The sequence below is a fragment of the Dipodomys ordii genome, unplaced genomic scaffold (assembly GCF_000151885.1).
Source record: "Dipodomys ordii isolate 6190 unplaced genomic scaffold, Dord_2.0 Scaffold47, whole genome shotgun sequence".
Classification (NCBI taxonomy): domain Eukaryota; kingdom Metazoa; phylum Chordata; class Mammalia; order Rodentia; family Heteromyidae; genus Dipodomys; species Dipodomys ordii.
In genome coordinates this window covers 4,505,940-4,519,278 of record NW_012267263.1, presented here as the reverse complement: position 1 = coordinate 4,519,278, position 13,339 = coordinate 4,505,940, and positions in this window count along the sequence as shown.

The window sequence follows — 13,339 nt, the reverse complement described above, 5'->3', positions numbered from 1 at the left end:
CATCAACAGCTAAGATGGTTAGAAAGCCCAATAAAACTCCTTCAGTGCTCCTTCAAGTCACTCCCAAAGAGCCAACTACCTGATTACAGCTTAGGAACATTCTGTTTAATTTATTCCAAACTCTGTTGATTGCATCTTCCACCATACATCTACCTGTTAACTGTGGGACCACTGAGACCCTCTGCTGTGGTGTTAGTGGACAACACAGACATGAAAAGGACGACGACTCTGAGATCAGACTTGTTTCTATCCCACACATGATTTAATATGTGTGACATTGAACTCATTAGTTCGTTATTTTGTTCTGGGCCTCAGTTTGCTAATATATAAAATGGGATGACAGTGGTAACTTTCAATAGGATTTGGTGAGGATTAAGTGGATCCTGTGTGGCTTTTGCTCAGTGTAAGGGCTAATGCACCTATCTAGTGCATGGTACAATTGCTACTTACTTTCTGATTATTGTAAATACTGGGTGAGATCCTGCATGCCAGACATGTGGCACAGAATAGGTGCTCTCAACGGGTGTTTGTTACTTTTCCTCTTTTACTTTAAGAAAAGTTGCTCATTAAAGAACATTGCTCCCATGTAATTTTAACCCCTCTGTACGGCATTTCCACAATAAAAAATAAAGAAATAAAGAAAGAATCTTGCTTTGTATGTCCCTTCCCCATGGTATAACCCCTGTTTTCACTGTATTTGATGGTATAATTTGGGGAGGGGAAGGGAAAAAAAACAAAATGTTTAAATAGGGATACAGATTGCCCCATGGTTGACCCATTGCAACAATGAGATGTAGAAGACACTATGTTGAAAAACAAACTTTACAATTTAGGCAGGGGGAGGGGAGTATAGTTGTGGAGGTAGGAGGGAAAGGATGATAGGGGAAAAACAAAGGAGAGGCAACAATGCTTGATAAGAAATGTACTCATTACCTTGCTCATGTAACTGTAACCTTTCTGTACAGCATTTTCACAATAAAAAACTTATTGAAAAAAAAAGAACCTCCAGCTGGGCACTGGTGGCTCAGAAGGCTGAGATCTAAGCATCAAGGTTCCAAACCAGCCCAAGCAGGAAAGTCCATGAGAATTTTATCTCCAATTACCCACCAGAAAACTGGAACTAGAGCTGTGACTCAATGTGCTAGAGTACTAACCTTGAGCAAAAGAGCTCAGGGACAGTACCCAGGCCCCATGACTGACAAAAAGGAAATTAAAAAAAAAATAGAACCTCATTTGGCAGGAACTCTTATTGATAGTGATGATTTTGATTGCTAAAGGAATTATAGTTTATGGTACTTTGTGACTGGCTTCTTTGACTTAGCCAGAATATTTCCAAAACCTGGTTTTAATATAAATAAAAAGTGGCCAAAGACAAGCAAGATGTGGTGGTGCTCATCTGTAATCTCAGCACTCAAGAGGTTGGGGCAGGAGAATCATGATTTCCTGGACAGCTTGGGCTTTATCGTAAGACCTTGCTTCAACATTCTACCCTCCAAAAGAAAACTGACAAAAGTCAACATGCAATACTTGGCACAAAGTAGGGAAAGTCAATATGTGCTTATTGAATTGAGATATAATTTTTGGTCATAAATGATTGCCCTGAGTCAACAAGAAGAGCACATTCTACTCATTGCATTCTTTAAGAAAGAAGAGAAACAAATGACATATTTTGGAAAACAAATCTGTGCAGAATAGATAAAATCTAAGATGAGTGCTTGAAGGTATCTCAGCTGCTGAAAACATGTTTAGCGTTCTAGACAGATCTGAATGTGGGGACTCCAGGTAGTAACTGTTTTGCTGTACTGTGTTTGCTCCATTTGATTTGCTTAATTGGCTCATCTTTTCATATATGTATTTGTATGTATTGCCAGTACCAGGTCTTGAACTCTCACTCGGCTAGTGCTCGGCCATTTGAGCCATACCTCCAGACCAGCATTTTGCTGGTCAATTGGAGATGGAGTCTCACAGACTTTTCTGCCTGGAATGGCAAGGAACCTTGACCTTTTGGATCTCAGCCTACTGAATAGCTAGGATTATAGGCATGAACCACTTGTAACCAGCTAATTGGTTCATCTTTAAAGGTATCTGATGCTATCAAACTCATTCTATATATTTGTACTTATGTCCTGTCTTCTTCCTTTCCTCACCATATTATATGGTTGCTTTACTGTTAGTAAATTTAACTTCATACTGGGATGTCTCTTCTGTTTATATATTTACTCTCTTCCCTCATCACAGATGAGAGATATTCTAATCCAAGAGAATTTATTTCCACAGTTCTAGTGAAGAATATTCTGTTTATTCTAGAGACAAGTAGAGAATGACCCACTGTGACCACTTATAATCAAGTATTAAAATTCTTCTCACTGTGTATTTTTAGTGACCTTGGTAATTCTTCCAAAGTTACCAAAACAATGGCAATCATTTAGTTATTCCACATACCTGGTGCTTGTGATTTGTGCCTATATCTAGTTTCAATAAATATGCAGTAAATCAATTTTTTCTCTATTTCCATATTATCTTCTCCAAATTCCTAATTTTATGCTATTTTATTTTTAAATTTTATTTAATTTTATTGTAAGGGTGAGGTACAGAAGAGTTACAGTTACATAAGCAAAGTAATGAGTACATTTCTTGTTGAACATTATTACCCCCTCCCTCATATTCTCCTACTTTACCTCCATCCCAACTCCCCTCTCCTCCAAGTCATAAAGTTCATTTCCAACATATTGTCTTGTGAGTATTGCTGTTGCATTGGTTCACCCTTTGTCCCTTTCCTCACCATTTTGTTATTATTCCCCTTCCCGTCCTCAAATCAGATAAGTGTATATACAAGACACAGGGTACCAAAACAAACAAACAAACAAAAACAGTGACAATATGGGATAAAATAAGGGAAAAAAATGAAAGAAAAAAATAACTTCATACAATACATTAAAAAATGAAACAAACAAAAAACTCTCTTGTTTCCATATCTTGGAGTTCATTTCGATTAGCATCATTTTATATGGTCACATGTACATAGCTATTGAGCTGTTGGGATCCTCTGTTAGGATTATCCTAGACGTATACTAATTATTACAAATGAGAGAAACCATGGAGCCTATGTTTCTTTGGATCTGACTTACTTTACTTAATATGATTTTTTTCAAGTCTTTCAATTTCCTTATGAATGGGGCAATGCCATTCTTCAAATTCCTAATGTTAATGTTGGATTTGCACATAACCTGGAGCTCACCATTGGTAGCAACAGCAATCTGCTGGCCCAGGCTGAACTTGACCTTGGAACTGCCTCAGAAGGAGTCATGTTGGCAGGATCCCTTCCCAACAGTCCCAAGAAAAACCAGCAACGGTTCCCCACACCAACCTTGCTGTTGGTTTACTGCTTCTCCCATGGTGCACTGCTTCTTGTTGATTGGAATTGGCAGGAAGCCAGAAACTTCTTTTGCCAAGGGTGGAAGTATATATGTTATAGAGCAAGTTTCCCACTCAAGGTTGTGAGCTGACCCAGCATCTTGCAATTTTGTTGAGGACTTCCTCATTCTTAGTATTTAATTGTATCTGATCCCCCCGGGGCTGACAAATATTCCCCAGCTTGGTACATTTCCCTTCTCTGGAAACGATCTGGCCTACTCCCAAGTTTTTACAGCCTTGCATCCTAATTACAAAAATTGGAAAATTATATCTAGAATCCCATAGAAAAATAAGCAGAACCTTCATAATGCATCAACAATCCATCCATTCTCACTCCATTCCTTCGGAAATGTGGGTGCAGGTTCTGATGCCAGAAGGCAGAAAAATGATCATTCATACATGGCAGAATACTCAATTGTTAAAATTTTTCAAAAAGTGATTTTGTAATATGTATCAAGGTCACTTAAAAACCCTTAGAACTGCTTGTCCACTCTTAGCAATCAATCCTAAAGACATCAACAGATATTCGTCGAAAGTTACACACAGGCATTATTTACCATAGCTAAGATCTGGAACCAACCCAGATGCCCCTCAGTAGATGAATGGATCAAGAAAATGTGGTATATATACACAATGGAATTCTATGCCTCCATCAGAAAGAATGACATTGCCCCATTTGTTCGGAAATGAAAGGCTGGAAAAAATTATATTAAGTGAAGTAAGCCGGGCCCAAAGAAACACAGGTCCCATGGTTTCCCTTATTTGCAATAACTAGTATATGCCTGAGACAAGCAGAAAAGGTCAGATAAGTTGATGTTCGGTGAAATGAACCCCAAGATAAGGATTCAAATGTTTTTCTTTCTTGCCATTGTTTCTAACATATTTATAAGATGATTTCTTTGTTGCTTTGTATGTCCCTCCCCCATGGTATAACCCCTGTGTTCACTGTATTTGATGTCGGTATAATTTGTGGAGGGGAAGGGAAAAAACAAATCATTTAAATAGGGATACAGGTGGACCCATTGCAGCAATAAGATGTACAAGTCGTTATGTCGAAAAACGAACTTAACAACTTTGGCAGGGGTGGGGGATGGGAAGGGATGGGAAAGGGGAAACAAAGGAGGAGACAACAATGCTTGATAAGAAATGTACTCATTACCTTGCCTATGTAATTGTAACCCCTCTGCACAGTATTTTCACAAAAAAAAGTTACATGCAGAATTTTCATTTGTGGATGGTGTTATACTGGAATTCAATTGTGAGACACAGAGAAGCCACATTTTGAGAAGTCAAATTGGGGGTCTTTGTTAGAAAGCCAGTGACTGCATGCCGACATATGTCCCCAAAATCTTGCAGCTTTGAATAAACTTAACAATGTTAGAAAATTGAGCCATGAATGCAATAAAGCAAAGAAAGAGAAGAAAAACAATCCTAACAAACCTGACCAGCTCTAATGGAGAGCTGACCAGGAGTGCCATGATGACCCGAGGAGAGTCAGCAGATATGGGGACTAGTATAAAATGGTAATGAGCTGGTCAGGGCTTAAATAGGATCATGGTTGGGGGAAGGGTCACAGGGAGCTCAAAAGTCTTGCGAGTTCATGGCACAAATCTGGCAAGTCCAGTAACCTATTGTCCAAGTTCCTGTCCCCACCTTTAGGAATTCAGGCTTACTTATCAACTGGGGGTAGGACTTCACCTTCATCCACCAAGAAGACATGATGCCACCAGTTAGACCCAGTTCCCTATCATCTACCAATTGCCAAGATGGCACCAGTTAGAGCTAGTATGTTTTGAACACTTATTTGTGTGTGGTGTGTGTGTGTGTGTGTGTGTGTGTGTGTGTGTGCATATGCTGGTACTGGGGCTTGAACTCATGGTCTGGGTGTTGTCCCCTAGTACTTTTTTGCTCAAGGCTAGTGCTTTGTCACTTGAGCTACAGCTCTACGTCTGGCCTTTTGCTGGTTAATGGAGGATAAAAAATTCTCACAGATTGTCTTGCCTGGGCTGGCTTTGAATTGAAGTAATCAGATTTTGGCCTCCTGAATAGCTACTTGTGCCTGGTAAGCAATTTTCAAGTAAGACAAATTCCAAAAATTCTAAAGAATCATTAAAAAAAAGTGTATCGGGGGGAGGCTGGGAAGGGATGGGAAGGGGAAACAAAGGAGGAGGCTACAATGCTTGATGAGAAATGTACTCATTATCTTGCCCATGTAATTGTAACCCCTCTGTACAGTATTTTCACAATAAAAAAATTTTTAAAAAGTATATCAGCAAAGAATAGGGATTTAATACTCTACTTGATAATATTATCCCAATTCTGGAAAAGCAAGAAAAAAAAAACATTTCTATGTAGGGATGCTTAAAGCTAAAACAAAAACATGTATATATTTATCCCTAGGTGCTTTTAATTACTGGCTATTTTTTAATATGTTGTTCTAAAATTTTTAATATATTGGTAGTACACACCTGTAATAACAGCCACTAATATCAGGAAGATTTTTAGATCAAGGTCAACTGAGGCAAAGTTAGTGAAACTCTCTCTGAAAAACAAAATCAAAATAAAAGAAACTTGGGCAGGGGGAGTATGGTTCAAAAAACTCTTGGATAACATACAGGAGACTCTACTTTTAATCTTCACTACTTCCAAATACACACATAACATACAAATATGCATATATTTACATATTTCTACAATGTATTATTACTTTCCTAATCAGAAAAGCAATTAATGTTGTTTGTTAACATATATCAGGTCACCAAAATATAAAACCAAAACACTACAAGATCTTAGCCCTTGCGAGGCTGGTAGAATAAGCTGAGCCCTGGTTATTTTTAGGATAGGATTTTTCTTCCTGCCTGGCCATGTGCCTGAGCTACAATCCACTTTTAGGCTCCCTGTTGTCACTGGAAACATAGGCACAAGCCATCTTGTCCAGCTTCCCTTCTGTGGAGACAGAATCTCATGGACTGCCTGGGCTGGCCTGATACCATGATCTTCCCAATCTCAACCTCCCATGTATCTTGGGATGAAAGGTCATAGAACTGCACCCAGGTATGGGTTAAGAGGGGGTCATGAGAACCAGTCCCTCAAGTTATCCTTGACCATGACTTTCCTGTTCTCAGCTTACCAAGTAGTTAGGAATGTAAGTGTGAATCACCAACCAGTACTGGCTTAACTGGATTTTTTTCTTTTCTTTTTTTAATTGTAAAGGTGATTACAGAGGGGTTACAGTTACATAAGTGACTTGTTTTGAACATTGTTACCCCCTCACATTTTCTCCCGCTATCCCTCCCCACTGACTCCCTTCCCCCACCAAGTTGTAAAGTTCATTTTCAACATAGTGTCTTGTGAATACCACTGTTGCATTGGTTCACCCTTTGTCCTTTATCTCACCATTTCTGTGATTCCCCTTCCCATCCCCAAATCAGATAAACATATACAATACAAAGGTACTGAAATAAAAAACAGTGACAACAGGACAAACCAAAGGAAAAATTAAAAAAAGAAGAAAAAAATAACAGCATACAGAACACTAAGAAAAAAAAAAACTTCCCATTTCCATTGTAGTTCATTTCAATTAGCATCATTTTATATAGTCATATGTACATAGCTATTGAGCTTTTGTGATCCTCTACTAAGACTGTCCTAGACATATACTAATTATTACAAATGAGGGAAACCATGGAGCCTATGTTTCTTTGGGTCATGCTTAGTTCACTTAATATGGTTTTTTCAAAGTCTTTCCAAATATGAATGGGGCAATGTCATTCTTTGTGGTGAAAGCACAGAATTCTATTGTATCTATATACCACATATTCTTGATCCATTCATCCACTGAGGGGCAGCTGGGTTGATTCCATGTTTTGGCTATGGTAAATAATACTGCAGTGAACATTGTGCTGGTAGCTTTACCATGGCCTTGTTTGTGGTCATTTGGGTAAATGCCCAGGAGTGGAAGTGCTGGGTCATAGGGGAGCTCTATGATTAGCCTTTTGAGGAGCCTCCATACTGCTTTCCAGAGTGGTTGAACCAGTTTATATTTCCATCAACACTGTAGTAGTGTTCCCTTTGGCCACATCCTCACCAGCATCTGTTATCATTAGTTTTCTTGATAATGGCCATTCTAACTGGGTTGAGGTGAAATCTCAATGGTTTTTTTATTTGTATTTTTTATGGTCAGAGATGTTGAACATTTCTGTTTGTTTCTTTGTTTGTTTGTTTTTTGTCCATCGTGGGGCTTGAAATCGGCCTGGGAGTTGTCCCTCGGCTCTTCATCTCAAGGCTAGTGCTCTACCACTTAAGCCAGTGCCACTTCTGGTTTTCTGAGTGTTTTATTGGAGATAAAGTCTCATGGGCTTTTTCCTGCCCAGGCTGGCTTTGAACCGTGATCTTCAGATCTCAGCCTGTTGAGTAGCTAGGATTACAGGCATGAGCCACCGGCACCTGGTGATGTTGAGCATTTCTTCATGTATCTGTTGGCCATTCTTATTTCCTCTTCAGAGAAGTCTCTCTTTATGTCTTTAGCCCATTTATCAATGTGGTTGGTTGTTTCTTTGAGGCTTCGTTTTTGGGGGCATTTAATTTTTTGAGTTCTAAGTATATTTTAGGTATGAGGCCCTTGTCTGTTGTATTGCTAGTGAAGATCTTTTCCTAATCTGTGGGCTTTCATTTTATCATGCTAGCTATGTCCTTTGCCATGCAGAAGCTTTGCAGTTTAATGCAATCCCATTTATCCAGCCTTTCTTTGATTTGTTGTGTTCTTTATTGAGAAAGTTTCAACCTGTGCCAAGGAGCCCTCGTGATTCCCCTGTAATATTTTCAAGGTATCTGATTTTACATTGAGGTCTTTGATCCAGATGGAGTTGATTCTCGTGCAGGGTTATATATAAGGGTCCAACTTCAACTTTCTACATGTGTATAGCCAATTCTGCAGCACCATTTGTTGAAGAAGCTGTCTCTTAATTGCTTCAACCAATACTTTTTCACTGATGTGGAACAATGAGAACTAATATTTATGGTGCTAACAATTTAAATCCTTCCTATAAACAGAAAGCATACATTTTCCATTTTCATGGTATGTGTAAGGTTCAGCCAAAAGGAGCCCACCATATGGTTCAGGCAGAAAAGAGTTTATTGGGGGAGGAGCATACTACTGGCCTGCATAAGGTGGAGGTGTGCAGGGGTACAAAGATAACAATTTGAATAATTATACTTATTGTTCCATGAAACAGAACAACTTGAATTGTCCAAGTAAGTTGAGTGCAATATATATCTTATTTTGGTACAGAAGTCACTGTGATCAAATGTGTAATAAAGTTGAAGAGGTTGTCATCTCCCAGTCCCTCAAAAATAATGTTCCTAGCTGGTGGCATTCAAATTTGCCCATCCCGGTGAAAGTCTGACAAGTTGCAGGAAGTTTCTGGTGAACACTGACCAGGACTTGGAATGTTACTGTGCCACTTCCAAGGAACATTGAGATAAATGTGGTTGCGAAATCAGCTTTTAATGATCCATACTATCTGCAACTGAGATCTAAAGTCAGATTATGTTAAGAATAAAGTCATGCCGTTGTCTGAACTGACATGTGTAACAATGACCCTTGTGTCCTGCTAATGTTATCTTGTAACTTAAGAGGAAATGAGCAGATATACCTGAATTGGAAAAGCATAACTACTATTCACATTTTATGATGAGGAAATGGGGATCTAAAGAAGCTGAGCAGGTTGTCTAAGACCATGAAACTTGGAACCTTTGACTCAGAGCTACAGCTGTGTGGCTACTGAGAAACAAACAAACAAAAAGCACATAAAATACCTTGTTAATTAATTAACTTTCAGACAGAGTCTTGCTATGTTCCCCAAGCTGGCTTCACACTTGCAATTCTCTTGCCTCAGTCTCTGTTGGTATTATAGGTATATGTTACCACTCACAGCTATTATCTCCTTAGTAACTTAAAAAAAATCAACTATATATTTAAATATTTACTGTTTTATTACTGAGCTAACCAAAATAATTTAAATTAGTTTCACTCTTCAACTGTTGCCTTTTTTGAAAAGTGGTTAATAGAAATTTGTGTGTGTGTGTGTGTGTGTGTATGCGTGTGCGCACGCGTGTGTGTATGTGTGTGTGTGTGTGTGTGTGTGTGTGTGGTACTGAGGTTGGTGCTCTACCAATGAGCTACATCCACAGTCCATGGTTCCTAGATAATTTTAAGTTCAATCATTTTGAATTCTATTTCTATTGGATAGCAATGTCAAAGGATTCTATTTCTTCCTCTGTTAAAAAGGCTGAGCAATGAAAATTATAGTCATACTTCATTTTACTACATTTAAAATTATTGTGAAGATATTGCATTGTTTGTGGAAACTCTGTCAGGCAAATCTGTTGTTACCATTCACCATTTTCCAAAAGCTCACATGATCATTAGAATTAGTGTGTGTGTGTGTGTGTGTGTGTGTGTGTATAGCTTGAACTCAGGTCCTGGGCACTGTCCTTTTAGCTTTCTTTTTTTTCTCAAACCTGGTCCTCTACCACTTGAAGCACACCTCTACTTCCAGTTTTTGAAAGGTAGTTTATTGGAGATATGAGTCTTATGGCTTTTCTTGCCTGGGCTGGTTTTGAACCAGCCTACTGAGATTACAGGCTGGAACTGCTGGTACCTGGCCACTAGCATTCCTTTAAGTTTTTATTTGTTTGAGGGTTTTTTGTGCTGGAGAGAGAATGTAGGGCCTTATGCATTCGAGATAAATGCTTAGTGGAATCCTCATTCTTATGAAGTGTGTTTATATTGAGGACTATATACTATTTTTCTCTAGATATAATACTACTATGCATGTAATAGGCCAAAGTAGAGTGTAAACTTTATCTTTTTGGTGCACTGCAAAATGAAAACAATTGTGTGACTTATTTCACTGCAAGTTCTGTTGGTTTTTTTTTTCCTCTAAAGGTCTGGAACTGAACCCACATCTCTGAGGTCTGCCTAGTTCCCTATGAAGACAGTAAGTGTTTTCTAAGTTACTCCCCACCCCTCTTCCTCATCAGAACACCCAAGTCTTCTCCTACCTTCATTTTCATGATCCAGATAGTTAATAATCATTATTCTATTTCAATCCAGATACCTGTTTAGGAGGGATATGATTTTTTAATTGTTTACATTTTTTATTGTAAAGATATTGTACAGAGGGGTTACAGTTACATGAGTAAGGCAATGAGTGTATTTCTTATCGAGCATTGTTATCCCTTCCCTTGGTGCTCTTCCCCTAGGGACATGATTTTTTTAACTTGTATTATTACTTGAAATCTCCTGAGGTACAGTTTGAGTAACCAGTTGGAAATTAGAAACTGGAGGCAAGTTCCTGTAGCTATTAAGTAAAGGCATCAGAGAGGCCAATCATTTATAAGCTCACCACAGTGCCAATAAGGTACACTAACATTTAGGCAGGAGATATACACAAGGTAATTTATCCCCATTGAAGCTCACAGAGCATCACACTGGTTGTGATGTGGCCTTGTTGTTTCTCCACATACTCCTCATTTTGAAGGCTAATGTCAGGGCCAGAGTTCCACCTGCTCTGCTCTGCATGAGTCAACACTGCATTGTAGAATCCTCCCCGTGGTAGCAGCCCACTTGAGCCCTAATTGGCTACTACAGTTGGTGTTACCAGTGGTTGGAGTGTTCCAAATGTTTCAATGTATCTGCTGCTCCAGATACATTGAAAAGTAGGAAAATAATAAGGAGTGGTTTATTAGTTAAGCAGAAGGACATTTGGAGAGGAAAGGCAATCTGGGCTTGAGGTTTTACTATCCAGTAGGGTAGGAATACTAGGTGTTGAGAAACCAGGGCTCTCCCTTCATGGCCCTCCCACTGCACAGCCAACCCAGGTGTGGCAGGTCACATACCGGTGCATTTGAGAAGGTGAGGGAAGGTCATTGTTGCCTTTCTAGGTTTAGCTTGTCTTGTTGAAGGTCATATAAGTCATTTCAACCTCAAACTATATGCGTGACCTTGACATAGGGAGTGGGCTACCATAAAAAAAAGGAGGACCATTATCTTTTTTTTTTTCTTTTTGGTGGTACAGGGTTTTAACTCAGGGCCCCCGTCTTGCTACGTGGCATGCTACTGCTGAACTATGCCTCTAGTCCTGTTTTTGGTTTTTGTATTTTGCTGGTTATTTTTAGGATAGGATACTTCCTTTCCTGACATGCCTGAACCATGGTCTGTCTGCTTTAGGCTTCCATTGTCACTGGAATCACAGGCATGAGCCCATTGTCCACCCTCCTCCCATGGAGATCAGGTCTCATGAACTTTTCTTCATGGCTTGGCCTCTACGTAGTTTAGAATGACAAGCATACACCACTGTCCTCAGCTATAGGTTGAGAAGGAGATCACAAGAACCTTTTTCCCACTGGAGTTGAGCTTTAACCCTCCTATTCTCAGGCTCTCAAGTAGTTAGAATCACATGTGTGACATTGGTACCTGGTTTAGGATTATTTTCTGTGCTGGTGCTGGTACTGGTTCTGGGCTTCAAGTTCTTGTTCACGGCTGGCATTCTACTGCCTGAGCCCTGCCTCTACTTCTGGCTTTTTGCTGATTAATTGAACAGAAGAGCTTCTTAGATTTAGCATCAGTGGCTGTACTCATAGCTACTGAGGAGACTAAGATATGAGGATCGTGGATCAGAGTTAGCCATGGCAGGAATGTCCAGGAGACTCTTATCCCCAGTTAATCACCAAAAAAGCTGGAAGTAGAGCTGTGACTCAAGTAGTAGAGCAAAAAAAAAAAAATTCAGGAACAGTGCCCAGGCTGAGGGCAAGCCCCAGGACTGGCACAAAGAGTCTTTCAGATGTGTTCTTACAGACTGGCTTCCGATCATTATTCTTAGATCTCAGCCTTTTGAGTAGCTAGGATTATAGACTCGAACCACCGGCACCCAGAAGAGAGTGTTCTTACTTGTTAGTCTAGGGTGTGGATCCTATGGGGTTTTATGGGTGTGATCCATTTGGAGTCTTAGCACATAGAATCTTGTAGTTCTGGACATTTTCTTGGTTCTGTTCATGCCTACCTATCTGCCTACCCTAATATTAGGTTTCCTTGTTCAACTGCCAGAAGACAAATTTATCCAACAGCCAGCCCATTACTCCTGAGTAAACAGCTCAAAATAACGTATGAAATTGGCACATACTGTGCCTCTTCCCACAAAGAACTTATGGTAGCCATGTAATAATAGGGTGGCCATCTAACAATACTTTCCTTTTTGGTGAATTTACAAAGTTGGCCTATAATTTCATGTTGCATATGTCCTGTTCAGAAGTTACATATTCCTATAGGACTCAAACAGTTACATTGAGGCGGCATAAGACAACAGAGAGTAATGGAAAATCTGTATACATGAAGAGGTAGAGGCTGCCAAGGTAGCTACTGCCTGACTCAAGTAGGTTGCAGCCTTACAATGATGTGCCCAGTTGTTGAACGAACACACACACACACACACACACACACACACACACACAAATTCGCAGATTTTAACGTAGAAATCTCTTGAATTTTGAAATGTTAGGCTCAATAAACCTGCCAAATGGTCCAGTTCAGCCAGATGAAACTGTCTCTGATCTTGCTTGTTTACTTATGTAAATGGCAGGGTTTTTTTTATGGGAAGCATCTCAATTTCTCCCACATTCATTTTCATTCCTTTTACTTCTTACCTCTCCTTCCATGGAATTTTGATCAACTGTGAGTTTGAAAATTAGGCACCAACTTACCACCTTGATGATTGTTGTAGATTATTCTTGCGTTCTTGCTTCTCAAAAGTCTCCTGACACTGAAAGGAGGGGAAGCATGAACAGGAATCAGGATTGTCCCTTCTCTGACTACATCCTCTCATCTCTAAGAAAATGCCCATGAATCTCTCTTTCTGTGTTTCAG